A 22,989-nucleotide genomic window follows, 5' to 3' on the forward strand; every position below is an offset into this window, starting at 1 on the left:
GTGGCACCATGCTACAACATGACTCTTGGAAGTCTCCTTTTAAAGAGAGAGCAAGGTAATTTCTTAGTCGTCATTTCAGATGTTTCTGCAGCCAATAGTGAAATATTTGGAGAGAATCTTCCTTTATAGAGGTAACAAAATGGAAGCATTTCCAAACCAGGAAATGTCATAGAATTTTAGATTCTAGTTGGATAATCTCTGGACAATAGTGAATGAGTAGTATTAGCAATACTCTAATACGCATAGTGCTTGTAAATGTGGGCGGAGGATTTGCAATACTCAGTAAGCATTGGTTTTTTTCAGGGATCACAAGAGACACCTACCAGAAGATACGAATGGTCTGACTCTGAATGGGAATGAAAAACATACCTGCATAAAATATGCACTAAAAGAAAAGCAAAAGTCTCACGATATATATTGAACAACTGTATATTCCAAAGACTCCCTGGCAAGTTCTCATCTGTTCTGAGCAGTTGGTGTTTTCAGCGTTCTTCATTCAGTTTGGCCGTTTTGGTGGGTATGTAAATGGTATTATGGTTTCATTTTGCGTTTCCCTAGTTATTAGTGGGGTTGAGCACCTTTTCATATTACTATAGGCCATTTCCTCTTTTATGAAATGCCTTTGTAAGTATTCTTTTCTAATCAGTTCCTAGGTGTTCTTCATATATTCTGGATCTGGCTTGCTTTGTCCCACTCTGACTTGCTTTGTCATACACTTAGTGGTGTCTCTTGAGAAGTTCTTAATTTTAAACTAGAGAAATATATTATTCTTTTCCTTTATAGTTAGTGCTTTTTGTGTTGTAGGGTTTTTTAAAAATCATTTTCTACGGACTTTTTTTTTTTTTTTTAAATGGAGCCTTGCACTGTAGCCTAGGCTAGAGTGCAGTGGCACGATCTCAGCTCACTGCAGCTTCTGCCTCCCGGGTTCAAGTGATTCTTCTGCCTCAGCTTCCCGAGTAGCTGGATTTATAGATGTCCACCACCACTCAAAATAATAGAGACAGGGTTTCACCATGTTGGCCAGTCTAGTCTCAAACTCCTGACCTCAAGTAATCCACCCACCTCAGCCTCCCAGAGTGCTGGGATTACAGGTGTGAGCCACTGCAACCAGCCTTTGTGTTCTGTTTAAGAAGTCCATACTCCAAGTTCATGAATATATTCTGTGTTACATTTTAAATGTTTTGCCTTTTAAATTTAGCTCTAAAAGAGATCTGGAATAGATATTTATGTGTAGTGTGAGGTGGGAGTCAGGTTTCATTCCTCTACGTACAGATTGTTCCTGCACCATTTATTGAAAAGACATTTTGTGGCCGGGCGCGGTGGCTCAAGCCTGTAATCCCAGCACTTTGGGAGGCCGAGACGGGCGGATCATGAGGTCAGGAGATCGAGACCATCCTGGCTAACACGGTGAAACCCCGTCTCTACTAAAAAATACAAAAAACTAGCCGGGCGAGGTGGCGGGCGCCTGTAGTCCCAGCTACTCAGGAGGCTGAGGCAGGAGAATAGCATCAACCCGAAAGGCAGAGCTTGCAGTGAGCTGAGATCCGGCCTCTGCACTCCAGTTTGGGAGACAGAGCGAGACTCCGTCTCAAAAAAAAAAAAAAAAAGACATTTTGTCTAGTGCATTTCACTGCCATCTTTGCTGTAAATCAGGTGTCCGTGTATATAACTGAGTTTATTTCTGGGGTTTGTATTCTGTTTTATCAGCCTGTTTGTTTCTCCATTTTCCAATACCACACTCTTAATTACTCTAGTATTATCATATATATCAGTATCTTAATGAGAAAGTTCTCTAACCCTGTTCTCCTTTTTTGATATTCCTGTATCATTGCATTTCCAAAAAATTTGAGAACCAACTTACCAACTTACACACAAGTACACTTACACATATGCACACAATTCCAATTTCGATTGTGATTTTCTTGAATTTATGTGTCATTTTGAAGGAGAGTAACATCTTGAAATTTAGTCTTCTGATCTATGAATGTAGTATATTTCTCCATTTAGATTTTCTGTTGCTCTATTCTGTTGTTTTGGTTTAAGAGTTTCATACTTTTTATGTAATATTTATTTTTAAGCAGTATGTTTGATGCTATTATAAATAGTAGCTTCTAAATTTTCAGTTGTTAATTATTCTCTCTTTTAAGAGATGGTGTCTTGCTCTGTTGCCCAGGCTGGAGTGCAGTGGTGCAATCACAGCTGACTATAGCCTCGACCTCCTTCAAGGTAGCTGGGACTACAAGTGCACACCACATGGACCCAGCTAATTTTGTAATGTTTTTGTAGAAGACGGAGTCTACTATTTTGCCCAGGCTGGTCTTGAACTCCTAGGCTCAAGTGATTCTCCTGCCTTGGCTTTCCAAAGTGTTGGGATTACACTCATGAGCCACTGTGCCCAGACTTTGATTATCTTTTGTCAAGTAGAAATAAAATTGATTTTTTTAATGTTGCTCCAGTGTCCAACAGCCTTACCAAACTCACTGAATCCTAATAATAATAATCTCAGGTTTTCTTTATAGACATGTAATCTGCCACTAAAGGCAGTTCTATTTATTATTTCTAATTCTTATTCCTTTTATTTTTTCAGTTAGCCAGAAACTTTCAATATAATGAATAGAAGTGATGCTAGAGAAAAACTGTCAACACTTCACCAATTAATACACTGTGTGCAGTAAGTTTTATGTATTAACTCTTTGTCAGATTAACAAAGTTCCCTTCGATTTTTAATTTGCTGGAATTTTTAATCATTAATAAATGTCGGACTCTATCAAGTGCTTTTTCTGCATCTATTGAGATAATTGTGGGTTCTTTCTCCTTTATTCTATTAACATGTTGTCCCAATTACCATGGCTGTGTAACAAATCAACCCAAAATTTAGTGGCATGGAACAACCATTTATTATGCTTGTTTATTGGTCAGGAATTTGCACAGGGCTTAGAAAAGCTGGCTTTTCTGTGCTCCACAATGATTAAGGCCTTAGCTGAAAGATTCAGGCTCACGACAGGAATTATTTGAAAGCTCATGGCTGAGAGTTAATGCTGGCTGTTGTTTGAGGCCTCTATTCCTGACCACGTGAACCTCTCCATGTGATCTCTCCATAAGGGCTGTTTTGGCCTGTCTCAGATCATGGAGGTTGAGTTTTAAGGGCAAGTATCCCCAAAGACAGAGCCAGGCAGGCTGTATCACAGTGTGTCACCCAGGTTCAGTGACAGGGAAGCAGAGGAAATTGTTGATAAAAAGTAACAAGGTTCTAGAAGAGCATGTCAGAGAATATTGATGTGGCTGTTTTTGAAAAATACAATCTGCCACCCTGGTGACCTAGTAGTCATGCCCTTTGCCATTTTCTACTGTATCATCCCCTTGATTATGACTGGGACCTGTGAGCTGCTTCACAGCAATAGAAAATGGCAAAGGTGATGAAATGTAGCTGCATGATTATGTTACACTATATAAGACTCCATCTTGCTAGCAAACTAGCTCTAGGCTCTCCTTGGTTTAATGAAGTGCACATGTTGAGGAGAAACATGGGGACAGGAACTACAGGAGGCCTCTAGGAGCTAAGGGAGGACTGCAGCCAATAGTCAGCAAGAAGCCCGAGCCCTCAGCTCCCCAGCCACAGGAAATAGATTGTGTTAACCGTTTGGGTAAGATCGAAAGTGACTTCTTCCCTAGTTAAGCCTAGACAAAAACAGGCTACAGTTCAGTGATCTCTGAGGGTAGTATTGAAAACTTCAGTGTCCTATTGGATAAGGTGCTCATCTTTTCTAAATTTCAGTTTCCTAATTTATAATGGCAATATTGTTATCTCTGGGTGTTCAAATAAAATCCACTCCATTCTGATTGGGAGAGCACAGTGTTTATTTTATACTGGAATACTTGAAATGCATTTTATATAACATTTAAAATACATATTTCAAAAATATTTCTTTAAAATTATTAATATTAAAAGCAATATTATTTAAATTATTATCAAATAAGATCTCCCTGTCAACAACAGAAAACCCAATTTAAAATGGGCAGAAGGTCAGGCAATGCCCGTAATCTCAACACTTTGGGAGACCAAGGCAGGAGGATATCTTGAGTTCAGGAGTTTGAGACTAGCCTGGGCAACATAGAGAGACCCCACCTCTACAAAGCATTTTAAAAATTAGCCGGGCATGGAGGCACGTGCCTGCAGTCTCAGCTACTTTGGAGGCTATTCGGGAGCATCACTTGATCCTGGGAGGTTGAGGCTGCAGTGAGCCATAATCATGCCACTGCACTTCAGCCTGGGTGACAGAGGGATACTCTGCCAAGAAGGGGTTGGCAGCCGCAAAAATGGCCAAGCACTGTGGCTCACACTATAATCCCAGCACTTTGGTAGGCTGAGGCAGGAGGATTACTTGAGCCCAGGAGTTCATGACCAGCCTGGGCAACATGGTCAGACCCCATCTCTACAAAAAATTTAAAAATTAGCCAGGCATGGTAGTGGATACCTGTAATCCCAGCTACTCAGGAGGCTGAGATAGGAGGATCGCTTCAGCCCAAGGGGATGAGACTGCAGTGAGCCCACATTGTGCCACTGCACTCCAGCCTGGGTGACAGAATGATACCCTGTCTTTAAAAAAAAAAGAGAGAGAGAGATTTGAATAGGTATTTCTCCAAAGAAGATATAGTTGGCCAGTAAACACATGAAAAGCAGTTCAATGTCACTCATCATTAGGGAAATACAAGTCAAAATCACAACAAAATACCACCTCAAACCCATGAGGATGGTTACTGTCAAAAAGATTGAAAATAACAATTGTTGGCGAGCATGTGGAGATATTAGAGGTCACGTACACTGTTGGTGGGAGTGTAAGTAATGCAACTGCTGTGGAAAATAATATGTAAGTTCCTCAAAATATCAAACATGGTATTACCATATGTTCCAGCAGTTCCACTTCTGGGTACATATATATGTGTGTGTATGTGTGTGTGTGTATATATATGTACATATATACATATATATGCAAAAGAATTGAGAGTAGGGTCTCAAAGAGGTGTTTGTACACCCTTGCTCACAGCAGTGTTATCAGCAATAGCCAAGACAGAAGCAACCCAAGTGGTCGTCAGTGGATGAATGTGGTCGTCAGTGGATAAAATGTGGGATGCACACAATGAAACATTATTAACCTTGAAAAGGAAAGAAATTCTGACATACTACAAAATGGATGAATCATTTTACAATTGTTTCAATTTTTTTTTCTTTTTTTTCTTTTTTTTTTTGAGACGGAGTTTCGCTCTTGTTGCCCAGGCTGGAGTGCAGTGGCATGATCTTGGCTCACTACAACCTCCGCCTCCTGGGTTCAAGTGATTCTCCTGAGCCTCCCGAGTAGCTGGGATTACAGGCATGCACCACCATGACTGGCTAATTTTTTTATTTTTAGTAGAGACGGAGTTTCTCCATGTTGGCCAGGCTGGTCTTGAACTCCCAACCTCAGGTGATCCACCCACCTTGGCCTCCCAAAGTGCTGGGATTACAGGTGTGAGCCACCGTGCCCATCCAATCGTTTTAATTTTTAATTTTTTTTTGAGATGTAATCTCGTCCTGTCGCCCAGGCTGGAGTGCGGTGGCATGATCTCAGCTCACTGCAACCTCCACCTCCCGGGTTCAACTGATTCTTCTGCCTCAGTCTCCCTGAGTAGCTGTAATTACAGGCACATGCCACCATGCCCGGCTAATTTTTGCATTTTTAGTAGAGAAGGAGTTTCACCATGTTGGCCAGACTGGTCTCAAACTCCTGACTTCAGGTGATCTGCCCACCTCGGCCTCCCAGAGTGCTGGGATTATAGGTGTGAGCCACTGCACCCAGCCGATTTTTTTAACTTTTAACTTTTGTGGGTACATAGGGTATATATATTTATGGGGTACATGAGATGTTTTGATACAGGCATGCAACATGAAATAATCAGGGAGAATGGAGCATCCACCCCCTCAAACATTTGTTTATCTTTTGTATTACAAACAATCCAATTACACTCTTTTATTTAAAAATGTATACTATTGACTGTAGTTACCCTATTGTGCTGTCAAATAGTAAGTCTTACTCATTCTAACTATGTTTTTGTACCCATTAATCATCCCCACCTCCCCCTAACCCCCCACTACCCTTCCCAGCCTCTGGTAACCATGCTTTTACTCTCTATATCCATAAATTCAATTGTTTTTATTTTTAGATCACATAAATAAGTGAGAACATGCGATGTTTGTCTTTCTGTGCCTGGCTTATTTCACTTAACATAATGATCTCCAGTTCCATCCATGATTTTGCAAATGACACGCAAGATCCCATTCTTTTTTATAGCTGAATAGTATTCCATTGTGTATATGTACCACATTTGTTTGTTTGTTTGTTTGTTTGTTTGTTTGAGGCAGGGTCTCTGTCACCCAGGCTGGAGTGCAGTGGCACAGTCTCGGCTCACTGCAACTTCCACCTCCTGGGCTCAAGTGATCCTCCCACTTCAGTCCCCCAAGTAGCTGGGACCACAGGTGAGCGCCACCACGCCCAACTAATTTTTGTGTTTTTAGTAGAGATGGAGTTTTTGTCATGTTGCCCAGGGTAGTCTCAAACTCCTGAGCTCAAGCAATCTGCCTGCCTCAGCCTCCCGAAGTGCTGGGATTACAGGCGTGAGCCACTGTGCCTGGCCTGTACTACGTTTTCTTTATCCATTCATCTGTTGATGGACACTTAGGTTGCTTTCAAATCTTAGCTATTATGAGCAGTGGCTGCAACAAACATGGGAGTGCAGATATCTTTCCTTTCTTTTGGATATATATACCCAGCAGTGGGATTGTTGGATCATATGGTAGCTCTATTTTTAGTTTTTTGAGGAACCTCCAATAGTTCTCCCTAGTGGTTGCACTAATTTATATTCTCACCAACAGTGTACAAGGTTTCCCTTTCCTCCACATTCTTGGCATTTGTCATAGACTGTCTTTTGGATATAAACCTAACTGAGGGTGAGATGATTTCTCATCGTAGTTTTGATTGGTTGCTATTTGTATGTCTTCTTTTGAGAAATTTCTATTCAAACCTTTTGCCCATTTTTTGATTGTATTACTAGATTTTTTCCAATGCAGTCATTTGAGCTTCTTATATGTTCTGGTTATTAATCCCTTGTCAGATGGGTAGTTTGCAAATATTTTCTCCCATTTTGTGGGTTGCCTCTTCACTTTGTTGATCGTTTCCTTTGCAGTGCAGAAGACTTTTAACTTGATGTGATTCCATTTGTCCATTTTATTTATTTATTTATTTATTTATTTATTTATTTATTTAGACAGACTCTCGTTCAGTTGCCAGAATGGAGTGCAGTGGCGCGATCTCTGCTCACTGCAAGCTCCACCTCCTCGGTTCAAGTGATCCTCCTGCCTCAGCCTCCAGAGTAGCTGGAACTACAGGTGCCTGCCACCACGCCCAGCTAGTTTTTGTGTTTTTAGTAGAGACAGGGTTTCACCACGTTGGCCAGGATGGTTTCAATCTCTTGACCTCGTGATCCACCCGCCTCGGACTCCCAAAGTGTTGGGATTGCAGGCGTGAGCCACTGTGCCCGGCCCCATTTGTCCATTTTTGCTTTGGTTGCCTGTGCTTGTGGGGTGTTGCTCATGAAATTTTTGTCTAGACCAATGTCCTGGAGATCTTCCTCAATGTTTTCTTATAGTCGTTTTCATAGTTTGAAGTCTTAGTTTTAAATCCTTAATCCATTTTGATTTGTTTTTTTATATGATGAGAGATAGGTATCTAATTTCGTTCTTCCAAATATGGAAATCCAGTTTTCCCAGCACCATTTATTGAAGAGACTGTCTTCAGTGTATGTTCTTGGCACCTTTGCTGAAAATGAGTTCACTGTAGGTACATGGACTTCTTTCTGTGTTCTCTGTTCTATTCCATTGGTCTTTGTCTGTTTTTATGCCAGTACCATGCTGTTTTGGTTACTATACCTCCACAGTGTAATCTGAAGTCAGGTAATGTGATTCCTCCAGTTTTGTTCTTTTTGCTTAGGATAGCTTTGGCTATGCAGGGTCTTTTGTGGTTCCATATAAATTTTAGGATTTTTTTTTTCTATTTCTGTGAAGAATGTCATTGGTATTTTAATAAAGACAAAATAGATGAACCTTGAGAACAAACATGCCAAGGAAAATAAGCCAGTCACTGAAAGACAACTATTGTATGATTCCACATATATGTGGATACATGAGAGCATATATATGTATTTATGAGGTACTTAGAGTAGTCAAATTCATAGATAAAGTAGAATGGTGGTTGCCAGGGGTAGGGGGAAATGGGGAGTTATTTAATTAGGTATAGTTTTGCAAGATGAAAATGTTCAACAATGTGAATGTGGTTGTACAACAATGTGAAAGTACTTAACACTACTGATATGTACTCTTAAAAATGGTTAAGACTTCTGGGCATGGTGGCTCACACCTGTAATCCCAGTACTTTGGAAGGCCATGCAGGTGAATCACTTGAGGCCAAGACCAGCCTGTGCAACATGATGAAATCCTGTCCCTACTGAAAATACAAAACTTGGCTGGGTATGGTGGCGTGTGCCTATAGTCCCAGCTACTCAGGAGGCTGAGATACGAGAATTACTTGAACGTGGGAGGCGGAGGTTACAGTGAGCCAAGATCATGCTACTGTGCTGTAGCCTGGGTGACAGAGGGAGAATCTGTCACAAAAAAAAAAAAAAAAAGAAGTTAAGACAGACCAGGCATGATGGCTTATGCCTATAATCCCAGCACTTTGGGAGGCTGAGGCAAGAGAATTGCTTGAGCCCAGGAGTTGAAGACCTGCCTGGCAACAGAGCAAGACTCCTGTCTCTACGAATAAAAACTTTTTAAATTTAACTGAGCGTGTTGACGAGCACCTGTAGTCCCAGCTACTTGGGTGGCTGAAGTGAGAGAATCGCTTGAGCCCTGAAGTTAGAGGCTGCAGTGAGCTATGATCCCATCACTGCATGCCAGCCAGGGCAGCAGAGTCTCAGAAAGGAAAAAAAAAAAAGGTTAACATGGTAAATTTTATGTTGTGTATATTTTACTTCAGTTAAAAAAATAAAGATCTCCTGATGCTTTGGCTTTGGATCAAAAAGGTTTTCGATCTCTGTAAAATTCATGTTAGTATGTGACTTGATTCACAATGATGCAGAATCGATTAGACTCTTCTGTGTTTTTACTTTATCCCTTTTGATTATTGTAGCACCTCTTCGTCTGTTTTATCCGAATACATTGCTGCATGAGTTATTTTCTTTCTTCTCTATCAGTCTATCCACAAGATCTCTGAAGAGATCAGGTGTCCAAGCTTTGGCCCAGCAAACACGTTCTAGAAACTTCTTGCCAGGGAAGCAGCCATTCTCAGCTCAGGTAAGGTTGTTCAAAGCCAACAGCAGGTGGGGAAATAGAAGGAAACATTATGGAAATCAAGTGTACACTAAGAATTACCTTATAGTAAACTTGGACACACAGCTGAAAAATGAAAATCAGACTCAATTGCCCGATATACTTTTCTCTTTTCACATTTACATGCATACTTGGGATAACCAATAATTGAGACCACCTGTGCCCAACATGCTATGCCAGCAGAAATTGTTGCCTTCAGTGAGGTCTTGTTAAAAAAGCAGGTATGTGAGAACCTGACCATAATAAGAATTGGAGATGCTAAAAGAGACCATGTTAAAAGCTCAGGTTTTTCAGCAACTACTCAAGACCTCGAGACTGGGCCATGTTTGTTCCTCAGGCAGCAGGAATTCTGCACGGCTCTATAAACCGTAACACACGGGGGGTCTTTGTTTGCTTGAGGGCACTAAGATGATGCCTGGTGTTTTATAGAGAGCATACGTGCTGTGCATCGCATATAGCAGGGACTTAGTAGTGGATGAGCAGATCATGAATGGCTCCAGAAAAGCAATTTGATGTTTTCAGTTGAAACCTCAGACACAAATCTTGATGTAGCATCGCATGTGGAAAGCACCATGTGCCAAACACTGTGACATGGACATGGGACTTTCCTAGCCTTCCAGGCGCTAAGGAAGGGGGCAACCCAGTGCAGCCAAGTCGGGAAGTCAATGAGAGGCAAACACAGCCTAGGATTAAACAAACCTCTTAGTGATCTCCTTGGCTCAGAATCTGGAACGCAGGGCAATTCTTTGTCCTGCCTTACACTGGCACCCTCGTCTTTCTGCTTGGCAGTTTGTGAACTCAGTAGAGAGTTTTCTCTCTTGTCTCCCAGTCACCTCTTGCAGCTCTCAGACATAATGAATAACCTGAGGGCAGGCAAGCACTTCAGTCTAGCTCAAGGCTGTTCTTGCGAAAGTTACTCAGGCCCTTGGTTTTCATAAAAATGGGAGATTTGCAAGGACGAGTGACAGACACAATCAGCAGCATAGGCTTCTGATGGAACAGGTGCTACAAATGCTCACATAATTACAATCTCCATTTTCCTTAAAAAAAAAATACAAAGTAGAACTTCCAGAATAGGTTCAATTATTGGTTTATTCAGTAGCCTTTTTTTATTTTTATTATTATTATTTTTTTTTTGAGAAGGAGTCTCTCACTGCCGCCCAGGCTGGAGTGCAGTGGGGCAGTCTCGGCTCACTGCAAACTCCACCTCCCGGGTTCAAGCGATTCTCCCGCCTCAGCCTCCTGACCAGCTGGGAGTACAGGCGCCGCCACCATACCTGGCTAATTTTTGTATTTTTAGTAGAGACGGGGTTTCACCATGTTGGCCAGGATGGTCCTGATCTCCTGACCTCGTGATCCACCCACCTCGGCCTCCCAAAGTGCTGGGATTACAGGTGTGAGCCCTCACACCTGACCATTAGACTTTTATTAGTTCCAGATTTCTACTTTATAGCCCCAAACTAACAGGGGAGGAGGGAAGGGAGCTCAGCAAGTTCCGGCACAGGAGGAGCTGAGTAAATGCAAGTCCTGCGATGGGCATGGGCTTTGCTTGTGTGATCTCATGCTCACAACCATCCTAGAAGAGAGCTTTTAGTCTCCCAGTTTCATAGATTATGGAACAGATGGTTGGAGAGGATAAATATCTTGCTCAAAGCCAAAGAGCTAATAACTGGGTTATTCCCTGGAACACCTAAGGGTCAGGATGCAACACCTCCAGGGCACTTGAGCTCTCCTTCCTGCTCTCCACTTGTCATTTCAGCTGTCTGTCGGCTTCATCCTTCCCCACTGCCAACAGATTTTCTTCACGTGCTGGGCTATAGTTATGTGGAATGTCTGGGGTTATACAGGAACTGACCCCGCCCTGGAAATTCCAGGGAAGACCTCACCCTGGCCTGCTCTCATGTACACACCTGTGGGGAGGAGAGAAATGGTTACTGTGACTTGCAGGCCCACCAAAACCCCACAGATTGGGGAAGCAATAGTTGCCCAAAGAAATGGATTTGGGGAGTTGTTATAAGACAGGAAAACATGGGAACTCTTGTAGGACAAAATGGTGAACTGGGATTAAGTCTGGAAGGTCACCTGCTGCCAGTGCTTATCTCTGTTGTCTCAAAGGGGACAGTCATTTACATAGGTCTCAGAGAGGCAGATGCAGAAAAGAGGCCTGGCTGGAGGGAAAAATGCCTGCAGCCTCAAATCTTTTGCTCATCAGGAACCCAGACCCCTGATTCTGTGCCCTGGAAACTTAGGAGGATGTTGTATTATTTAAACCAACGAGTGTAGGCTGGACAGGGTTCAGAATGAAAGGCTTCAAATATTTTTTAATTTGAAAATAAGTAGGCCGGGCGCGGTGGCTCAAGCCTGTAATCCCAGCACTTTGGGAGGCCGAGACGGGCGGATCACGAGGTCAGGAGATCGAGACCATCCTGGCTAACAGGGTGAAACCCCGTCTCTACTAAAAAATAACAAAAAAACTAGCCGGGTGAGGTGGCAGCGCCTGTAGTCCCAGCTACTCGGGAGGCTGAGGCAGGAGAATGGCGTAAACCCGGGAGGCGGAGCTTGCAGTGAGCTGAGATCCGGCCACTGCACTCCAGCCTGGGCGACAGAGCGAGACTCCGTCTAAAAAAAAAAAAAAAAAAAAAAAGAAAAGAAAATAAGTACTAAAAATAGGCAGTTACCAAATGCCAGTAACAATCTATCAGCACTACCTACCCCAAGGTCCAGGCCACAGCAGACACCTTGTGGGCTTTGGGGAGGTCAAGGCCAGAAAGCACGTTCAGTGTCTGCTGCAAGTAGTGAGTGAGTCCCCTCAGGCCCAGGCAGGACCACAACCCTACCTTCCCCGTCCTGTGCTTCCTGGAACAGAAAGAGCTCTTTGGCCTCATCTTGTCTGTTTGATCCTCAAGGAAGCCATGAACTCAAATAGAATTTAAAGGCAAATTGTCTATTTTTGGTAATGATAGAAAAATAACTACTTTTAAAGCTTGTTAGCTCTTCAGCATGTTATAGCTCTAGGGTTTCAGAGAAATGAACTTGACAAGCAGGAGTTCAAGCGCAAAGTCAAGTTTCTCCTTACGTTTTGCACTTGTACAATCTCAGTGCTGACTAGCAACTTGATCTTTAGTGTCCTACGAGATTTTATGGATTACACGTGAGAGATCATTTGGCATTTGGCTTTATTTGATGTGTATAAATGCCTCGAACATGCTTCTCTCATGGGAGTTGCAACCCTCCATCACTGCCCACTGGTTTTCACCACCCTCTCTGGCTGCAATCCACCACAAACGGTACATGTGTTAGTCTTTCTTGGTTTGTTTTTTGAGCTTGAGGGGTTTTTTTTTGGCATTAAAATAAATTGCTGTAAAATGCACATAACAAAATGTACTTGTCTTAACCATTTTTAAGTATACAGTTCAGTAGCATTAAGGAAATTCACGTTTTGCAACCAATCTCCAAAACATTTTTACCTTGCAAAACTGAAACTCTATACCCGTTAAACAACTCCACAACCCCACTGCCCCTCTCCCTTGGCAACCATCATTCTACTTTCTGTGTCTATGAACATGACTACTCTAAATACCTCATATAAAGGGAATCATATTTGTCTTTTTGTGGCTTATTTCACTTGAAATACTGTCCTCAAGGTTTATCCATGTTGTAGCATGTGTCAAAATTTCCTTTCTTTTTAAGGCTGAATATTTCATTGAATGTATGAACCACATTTTGTTTATTCATTCAAGAACACTGGGTTGCTTCCACTTCTTAGTTATTGAGAATAATGCTGCTGTGAACATGGGTGTACCAATATCTCTTTGAGACCCTGTGCTCAATTCTTTTGGTTATATGCCCAGAAGTGAGATTGCTAGATCATATGGTGGTACTAGCTTTCATTCTTTGAGGAAACTCCTTATTGTTTTCCATAGCAGTTACATTATTTTGCATTCCCACCAATAGTGCAAAAGGGTCCCAATTTCTCCACACCTCAACACCACTTATAATTTTATTTTGTTTGCACAGTAACCATCCTCATGGGTGTAAGGTGGTATCTCATGATTTTGATTTGCATTTTCCGAATGATTAATGATGTTGAGCCTCTTTTCATGTGCTTATTTGTCAAATATATATCTTCAAAGAAATGTCTATTCCAGTCCTTTTCCCATTTTTAAATCAGATTGTTTTTTGTTGTTGACTTATAGGAATTCCTTATGTATTCAGGATATTAACTCCTCATCAGACATATGATTTGCAAATATATTTTCACATTCCATAGGTTGCCTTTTGACTCTATTAATTGTGTTCTTTGATGCACATAAGTTTTAAATTTTGAGGTAGTCCAACTTGTGTATTTTTACTTTAGTTTCCAGTGTTTTTGGTATCATATCCAAGAAATCATTGCTACATCCAATGTCAAGAAATTGTTCCCTCTATGTTTTCTTCTAGGAGTTCTATAGTTTTCAGTCTAATCCATGGTCTTTAATCCATTTAATTTTTACATACGGTATAAAGTAAAGATTAGACTTCATTCTTTTGCATGTGGATATCTAATTCCAGCACCATTTGTTGGGGTAAAAAAACAAAACTGTCCTTTCTCCATGGAGTGGTCCTTGCACCCTTGACAAACATCATTTGACCACACATGGGAGAATTTATATCTGAACTCTCTATTTTGTGTATTAGTTTATGTTTGTCTTTATGCCAGTACCACACTGTTTTGATTACTATAGATTTGTAATAAGTTTTAAAATTAGAAAGGATGAAACTTACAACCTTTTTTCTTCCAACATTCTTCTTTAGCAAGATTATTTTCACTCTTCAGGGTCCCTTGAGATTCCATATGAATTTTAGGATGGGTTGGATTTTTCCTGCAAAAAATGCCATTAAGATTTTTAAAATATATTTTATTTTTATTTGTAGAGATGAGATCTCTATTTATTGCTGAGGCTGGTCTCAAACTGCTGATCTCATGCAATCCTCCCACCTTGGCCTCCCAAAATTCTGAAATTACAGGCATGGGCTGCTACACCCAGCCACCATTAGGATTTTGATAGCAATTGCATTAAGTCTGTAGATTGCTTTGTGCAGTATGAACAGTTTAACAATGTAAGTCTTCCAATCCAATAACACGGTATGTCTTTTCATGTACTGATGTCATCTTTAGTTTCTTTCAGTAACATTCTATAGTTTTCAGTATACATGTCTTTTGCCTCCTTGGTTAAATGTACTCCTAGGTATTTTGTTTTAATTTCTGATGCTAATGCAAACAGCTGTTTTCTTAATTTCCTTTTCAGGTTTTTTTATTGTTGTAACACAACTGATTTTTTGCCTGTTGATTTTTATACCTTACAACCTTGCTGAATTTGTTTATTAGTTCTAACAGGCTTTTGGTGTTGTCAGAACTAATGGAATAATTAGGATTTTTCTACATATAACATTGCGTTGCCTGTGAAGAGAGATCGTTTACAACTTCTTTTCTAGTCTGGATGCCTTTTATTTATTTTTTTATTTTTATTATTTTTTTATATTGCCTGATTGCTCTGGCTAAGACTTCCAGTATTTTGTTCAGTAGAAATCATGAAAGTAGACAATCATGTCTTGTTCCTGATCATAGAGGAAAAGGTCACAGTCTTTCACCATTGAGTATGATATCTGCTGTGGGTTTTTCATATATGGCATTTATTACATTGAGGTAATTTTCTTCTCCTAGTTCGTTGAGTGTTTTTATTGTGAAAGGGTGTTGAACTTTGTCAGATTTTTTTTTTTTTTTTTTTTGCATCACTGAAATGATTATGTGGGTTTTTCTGTCATTCTGCAAATATTGAATGATTTTCCTATATTGAACCATTCTTGTATTCCAGGAATAAATCCCACTTGGTCGTGCTGTATAATTCTTCTAATGTGCTGTTGAAATTGATTTGCTAGCATTTTGTTGAGGATTTCGCATTGCTTTTTACTTGCTGCTTTCAAGATTTCTTCTTTGTCTTTGCTTTTTGATTATAATGTTTCTCAGTGTAGGTCTCCTACTTGTTAATTGAGCCTCTCATATTTATATTTCAATTTCATTCCTCAAAGCTGGGAAATTTACAGACATTATATTTTTCACATAAGCTCTTTGCCACTTTCTTTCTTTCTTTTGTTTGAGAACCTCATAATGTATATATTGGTTGGCTTGATAGGAACTGTTCACTTTTCTTCATTCTTTTTGTTCCTGACTCAGTACCTTCAAATATCATGTCTTCAAGTTTGCTGATTTCTTCTGCTTCATCAAGTCTGTTGTTTCATCTTTCTAGAGAATTTTTCAATTCAGCAATTTCATTTTTCAGCTCCAGAATCTGGCTTTTAAAAAACTTTCTCAGCTGGGCGCGGTGGCTTACGCCTATAATCCCAGCACTTTGGGAGGCCAAGGTAGGGATCATGAGGTCAAGAGATCGAGACCATCCTGGGCAACATGGTGAAACCCCATCTCTACTAACAATACAAAAAAAAAAAATTAGCTGGGCATGGTGGTGCGTGCCTGTAGTCCCAGCTACTCGGGAGGCTGGGGCAGGAGAATTGATTGAACCTGGGAGGTGGAGGCCGCAGTAAACAGATCACACCACTGCACTCTAGCCTGGGCAACAGAGTGAGACTCCATCTCAGAAAAAAAACAAAAAAATTATCTGTTGATAGTTTCATTTTGTTCATACATTGTTTTCCTAATTTTATTTGGTTGTTTGGCATATTTAAGATACTTGTGGTGTTTTTGTTTTGTTTTGGGACAGAGTCTCATTCTGTCACCCAGGCCAGAGTGCAGTGGTGCAATCTTGGCTTACTGCAACCTCCACCTCCCAGGTTCAAGCGATTCTTGTGCCTCAGCCTCCTGAGTAGCTGGGACTACAGGCACGTGCCACCATGTCCAACTAATTTTTGTGTTTTTAGTAGAGACAGGATTTCACCATGTTGGCCAGGCTAGCCTTGAACTCCTGGCCTCAACTGATACACCAGCCTCGGCCTCCCAAAGTGCTGAGTTCATAGGCATGAACCACCACACCCAGCCTGACAGTTGTTTACATACTTTGTCAAGTAAGTCAGAAGTCTGTGTTCTAATTAGGATTGATTTCTGGAGATTTATTTTATACGTTTGAATAGACTATGTTTCATTGTTTCTGTGTACACCTTGTGATCTCTTTTTGAGGTGTGGTTATTTGAAGAAACATCCACCTCTCCCAGTCTTTACCAGCTGGCTTTGTGCAGGGGAATACCTTCACTAATCAGTCCAGCTTAAAGGCTCAGCGTCTTCTCAAACCGTTTCTGGGGCTGTGTCTCCCTGGAACCTTGTGTGTGTTATTTTTGTATTACTTGTGTTTACTTGTGTTGTACTTAGGTGTCACGTGCATTCCTCTTCCTGTTATCTATTGCCCCAAAGCACCGTGGATCTGAGAGCTGCCTGCTATTCTAGTGCACCAGAGCACTTCCCCTCTGCTTTACAGCCTCTAACCATGTGTCCAAAGTGTGTCACTGTTCCTCAGTGCTCTGAGTCAGGAACAACAGAAACTAGTCCCTTAAGCAGCCCTCAGACATCTAACTAGTAAGTTACAAGGCAAGCTCCACCTTTTTCCTTTAGTCCCAAGGGATAAACTGGGATTGAGGCAGTTTCCTTTGATAATGCCATGCTGCACCAGGGAAGAGGTGGAACAAAGGTGACCAAAATTTCATGAAATTTCCTATAACTTTGAGTGTGACTTGTTCTTGTTTAGACATTCACTTGGTTGCCGTGGCTTCTTAGCTGATTTCCAGAGTTTTCTAAGATACTTTGGTCTGAATAGTGTCTGTATGGTGTTTCCCTGGGGAAATGAGCTGGCGCTTCCTAATCTGCCATCTTGCTGAATGTCATCCCGCTCATCTCTCTAGTTTAAAACAGAATGTTATTTTGTCTTATATTACTGAATAAAATTAGTAGGATAAACAGAATGAAATCCAAATAGCATAGTATGGCATGAAATTAAAAATAAAAATCTCCTTATCCAGTTCCCAAACCCCATTCCCGCTTCCTAAGGATAACCACTTGTAGCCATTTGTCCTTTGAAGTCTTCTGAGGGTTACTTCATTTTAAATAACGTATACCTTCATTTCTTGATTCATCAACTTTGAATTGTACAAATGATTTTATGCACCAAAAGATGAGGCTTGTAACAGAATCCTGTCTTCCTTCCAGTTTTTGTCATATTTTTATATCTAAATATCTCATCTGTTAGACTTCAAATGATAATTTTAAACATGCACATATAGAGTTCATGAGTTCTGAATATGTATATAAAGGAGATTGACACTTATTCCCCTCCACTTCTTTAACCTCACACCATCTTCTGAATTTTGTTTTCTAAAACTTACGTTTTGTTCTGTGACTATAGTATTTTATGCTTTCACTTAAAAAGGTATTTAAATATATTTATAATTCACTGTACAAACAAGATATGTGATGAGCACTAAATGAAATGCAATATTTGTCTCTAAAGTCATCCCTGTCAGATAACATGTCCTTTCTTAAATTTTACAGAACATATTTACTGAGTGCCTCCTGCATGGCCCATCTGTTCTAGACACTTGGAGTACGCTCATTAATTGCTCAAAATCATATTGTATCTTTGGACCTGTTTTTTGGTTTAAACAAACATATGTAAAATTGCCTTTCCTTTTTGTTTGTTGATGGTAAAATGTGTGACACAGTTTGGATATTTGTCCCCACCCAAATCTCTTGAATTGTAATCCCCAGTGATGAGGTGGGGCTTGGTGGGAGGTGTTTGGGTCATAGGGGCAGATCCCTCATGGCTTAGTGCTGTCTTTGCAATAGTGAGTTCTTGTGAGATCTGGTCATTTAAAAGTGTGTGTCCAACCAGGTGCTGTGGCTCTTGCCTGTAATCCCAGCACTTTAGGAGGCCAAGGCGGGTAGATCACCTGAGGTCAGGAGTTGGAGACCAGCCTGGCCAACATGGTGAAACCCCGTCTCTACTAAAAATACAAAAGTTAGCCAGTTGTGGTGGCATGTGCCTGTAGTCGCAGCTACTCAGGTGCTGAGGCAGGAGAGTCATTTGAACTCGGGAAGCGGAGGTTGCAGTGGGCTGAGATCGCACCACTGCACTCCAGCCTGGGCAACAGAGCAAGACTCCATCTCAAAAAAGAAAGTGTGTGCCCCTCCCCTACTACTCTCTCTCTTGCTCATGCTCTGGCCGTGTGATGCCCCAGAAGCTGCGCAGGTGCTAACACCATGCTTCCTATAAAGCCTGCAGAATCGGGAGGAAATTAAACCTCTTTTCTTTATAAATTACCCAGCCTTGGGTATTTCTTTATAGCAATGCAAGAAGGCCTAATACAATGTGTTAACTGTATTACTAAAATCTCAGCTTCAATGTCGCTGTCTCAGCACGGTGATATTTTAAACTACAGTTCCTCTCCTACACCCCCAGTTGTTTATCCAGAGCACTTACCATTTTCTAATCTGTTACATAATTCACTTATTTATTTGGCTTAATATCTTTCTGCATCCCCCCAACTAGGACAAAAACTCTTGGAGGCTTAAGAAATTTGTTCACTGCTGTATCCTCAGTGTCTAAACAGTACCTGGGCACATAATGCTCAATAAAAATGTTTTGATTGCATGTTATCTTCCTGCTATTGAATGGTATCCGTTTAATCATGCTTCTTGTAAACAGTTGTTCTAAAATCTCTCATTGTTTGTTCTAATTTGGATAGAATGCCTTCTTGGTTGGCTTCAGACCTAGAAATCCTGAGATTTATTTTATTACTAGATTTGTTCTCTATCTTGCAGTGTTTTCAGGATGGGTGTGTGAAAAGTAAAGCCGTTCATTGCTAGTGTAATCATCTTTATTCTGCCATCTTACTTCATTGAGAGTATGGTTGTAGACATACTAGTTCAAAATAATGTCTTCTCCAAAGTCTAGTTCAAAATAATGTCTTCTCCAAAGTCTGAGGGGAGTGCCCCATTATATTCCAGATGACAGTATTGCTGTTGAGAAATCTGGTAATCTTCAAAAGTTGAAGGAATAATCAGAGAAATAATATTTCCCATAGCTGAATATATGAGTCTTCAGAACAAAAAGTCCTTGAGGGCTGTGAAGTGAGAAAGTATAATTGTAAAAACAATTTTTTTTGAAATTTCAAGAGACTTTTTTTTTAAATCTTTTTCCTCTGAAAAGCGTTTTCCTTGCTTTCTTTTTGTAAAACTCCCATTAATCACAGATTGGACTGCCTAACCCTCTACTGTGTCCTTCACAGTAGAATGAGTATTTCCTAGATTCTTTTGTTGTTGTTGTTGAGACGGAGTGTCACTCTGTCGCCCAGACTGGAGTGCAGTAGCGCGATCTCGGCTCATTGCAACCTCCGCCTCGTGGGTTCAAGCGATTCTCCTGCTTCAGCCTCCTGAGTACCTGGAATTACAGATGTGTGCCACCACGCCTGGCTAATCTTTGTATTTTTAGTAGAGATGGGGTTTCACCATGTTGGCCAGGCTGGTCTTGAACTCTTGATCTTGTGATCCGCCCACCATGGCCTCCCAACGTGCTGGGATGACAGGCGTAAGCCACTGTGTCTGTCCCTTAGATTCTTTTTGTAAAAGAGACAGGGTCTTGCTATGTTGCCCAGGATGGACCCAACTCCTGGGCTCAAGTGATCCCTCTGCCTCACCCTCCAAAGTAGCTGAGACTACAGACATGCATCACCATGCCCAGCTGGTATTTTTCTAAAATGTCTATTTGATCATACTAGTTTCCTATAGGAATATCAGATTGAAAAGAGGGAAGAAGGGAGAAAGGACTGCTTGTTTCTGTTTCTGGTTTTAGGAGTATCTTGAGCAGATCCTTTTATGCTATTGGCCTAGATGGTCTGTGGTCTTAATTCCATTGTGCACCGATTGGATGTGGCTGCATTTACAGAGGGACAGTCCAGTCACTTACTAGGTACACTTACTCTGTACCTATCCAAGCAACGAGAATCAGGTGAGCAAAACCTACATACACTTGTGAAAAATTATAATAGGACACAATGGACATTATGGACATTGGAAAGAGATTGAACTTAAAATGATCCCATTTGGAATCTGGGTGGTTTTGCCAAAAGACAGAAGCAGAGTGGTTTTTACCTCCTTTGCAGTATTTCTGAAAAGTCAAACGCTGTTTTTTGCAGAAACCCGGAAACAGCAGCTGAAATGATTTATATACTCCCTAAGGAGGCAGCGCCCAGTGGATGAAGCCCTACGGGAGAGCACGCCAGCAGCGGAGGCTCTAGGGGGAAAGCGTGTTGTCTAAGGCAAAGGACCTCTGCCAGCTTACACATTTATTTGAAAGACACAGACATAAAAAGGATTAATATGTTTATGTAACTAAAAGCAGTAGTAAGAAATAGGTAACTAGGTGAGGCTCCTGAAGATTTTGAAAGAAGTGTGTTACTTGCTTGCTGCTCCTTTAAGGGATAAAAACAAAACAAAACACATACCCCTAAGCCTAAGAATTCTTTCTGGGCCCCCAAGGCAGGTTCTCAGCTCGTTTAACTGTCTAAAGCTACTGAACCCATGAGTTCTAGTGAGCAGTAAAAGCTCTAATGAACTCCGTAGTCTGGATTTACAAAATAGAAAATGTGGAGGTTAGAATGAAGCACTGTCTTCACTTTTCTACTTCTAATGTGATGAAAATCAGTTTTCTTCAAAACCAAGATCACCATTCTTTGAGCATATCCTTGTAAGGTACAAGATCAAACACTTGATCTTATTCAGGGAGTTAACTGTTTTCTTTAGTAAAGACGAAGTTTTTTTTTCTTCTAGGCATCAAAGGCAAACCAGATAGAACATTAAGACGACAGGCAATAAAAAGATGAGGTAGGGGTCAAAATGAGAGGTTGCATATATCTACAAGAAAGTTTTTTTTTTTCTTCCTGCATAGATGGAGCAGAGCTCACTGAAAAACACTTTTATTTTTTCAAAGATTCAGGCTCTTGCTGTCACCCAGGCTGAAGTGCAGAGGCACCATCATAGCTCAAGCTCACGGTAACCTTCAACTCCTGGGCTCAAGGGATCCTGGGACAAAGTATCAAAGGCAAACCCTCATAGGCTGAGAAACATTATGAAAACTGAAAGTTAAAGGTGCCAGAACATAAAAAGTCAGATGAAGATGAGTCATTTAATGGTTTCATTCTTACTGGACCATTCTGGATGGAGACAATAAGTAGAAGGTAAAATTTCTATGACTTCTTTTACGTTTGCAAATAGTGTACTTTAAGCGGAGGGCACAGAATTTCCTTCGTCTTTATCAATTTTGTAGATTTTTGCATCTTCATAAACATTAGCAATTTCCAGACTCTCTGGCGCTGTATTTTATAGATTTGTCTTTTTGTGGTTATGTGCCCCTCCTTTAATGTTTTATGCATATCCTTTAAAAACATAAGCTCACAATGTAATTGCTCTTGGTCTACCAACATCAGTTTCTTCAGATACTTTTTCATAGTTGGGATGTCACTAGATTGTCAGAATTTTATTTTGCAAAGCACTTCATTTTAAGCCAATTTCTTTTTAGGATCTTTGGATATGGGATGGGGACAAAAGTTACCCTAAGTTTTGAAATACTCTTTTCTGATATTTGTCTTTTCTGTTTTTAGAATGTTTTGTGGCAATTCTCATAAAACGAAACCTAACACCTATTCTCAATATTCAACCAGCAAAACACCTCACTTACCTGTGCACATGATCTCATGCAACAAAGCGTCCCTACAGGTTGTATCTGGTGAGTATGCAGACATACGGATCTTCGTCTTAAAACAGGTTTTAGCTGTGGCACTATGACATTTTGGATCAAATCAGTCTTTGTTGTAGGGGCTGTCCTGTACATCACAGGATATTTAGCAGCATCCCTACTTTCCACTCCCCAGGATCCTGTACCAACCACCCCTTCCTCAAGCTGTGATAACCAAAACTGTCTCCTGACATTGCTTTAATGTCTCCATGGGGAGCAAAATCACTCCCTATGGGAACCAGTGTTGTAAACTATTTTAGAGGCAAACCATAAACTAAGTCCCCAAACTGTGATAGGGGAAATAGTCTATAACTTCCTAATACAGTAGCTGATCACTACATGATGCTACTAAGCACTTCAAAAGTGGCTAAGTATGAAGAGAATTCTTAATTTCATTTCATTTTAATTAAGTCCTACATGTACTATAAGGACAAGATACTTCATCATGGAAAACTGTGTAGATATCTTGATACCTTTGTTAAAAATCATGTGGTTGATAGGCAATAAAAACTTACAGAAAGGGTTTCACCATGTTGTCCTGACTGGTCTCAAACTATCCACCCACCTCCACCTCCAGAAGAGCTGGGATTACAGGTGTGAGTCACTGCACCAGGCATAAATGTTTTATTCGTCCTATTTCTATCCATTTAATTTTCATTCTAAGTATTTATTTGTTAAATTAAAAGGTGAACTGTGAAGAAGTTAAAGACTACAATGATAGAAATTTAAATTCTCTTTAAATCAGAACGTTTTAAGTTGTTTTTTGCATGATAGGAGTCATGACTGAAAATATACGTA

The 22,989-nt window shown here is 40.6% G+C and overlaps 1 long non-coding RNA gene across 2 annotated transcripts; it reads left to right on the forward strand.

Moving 5' to 3' along the window:
• Positions 1 to 22,933, forward strand: LOC115896411. 2 transcript variants are annotated; one of them, XR_004056281.1, is made up of 7 exons: positions 1 to 131; positions 304 to 517; positions 2,588 to 2,671; positions 20,251 to 20,406; positions 20,594 to 21,281; positions 21,388 to 21,634; positions 22,058 to 22,933. It is a non-coding gene; the product is annotated as an uncharacterized LOC115896411 (long non-coding RNA). The 2 variants fall into 2 exon arrangements; XR_004056282.1 differs by lacking the exons at positions 1 to 131; positions 304 to 517; positions 2,588 to 2,671 and adding an exon at positions 9,245 to 9,382.
• Positions 22,934 to 22,989: the final 56 nt, after the last annotated feature.

This window comes from Rhinopithecus roxellana, chromosome 3 (assembly GCF_007565055.1).
Source record: "Rhinopithecus roxellana isolate Shanxi Qingling chromosome 3, ASM756505v1, whole genome shotgun sequence".
Lineage (NCBI taxonomy): Eukaryota > Metazoa > Chordata > Mammalia > Primates > Cercopithecidae > Rhinopithecus > Rhinopithecus roxellana.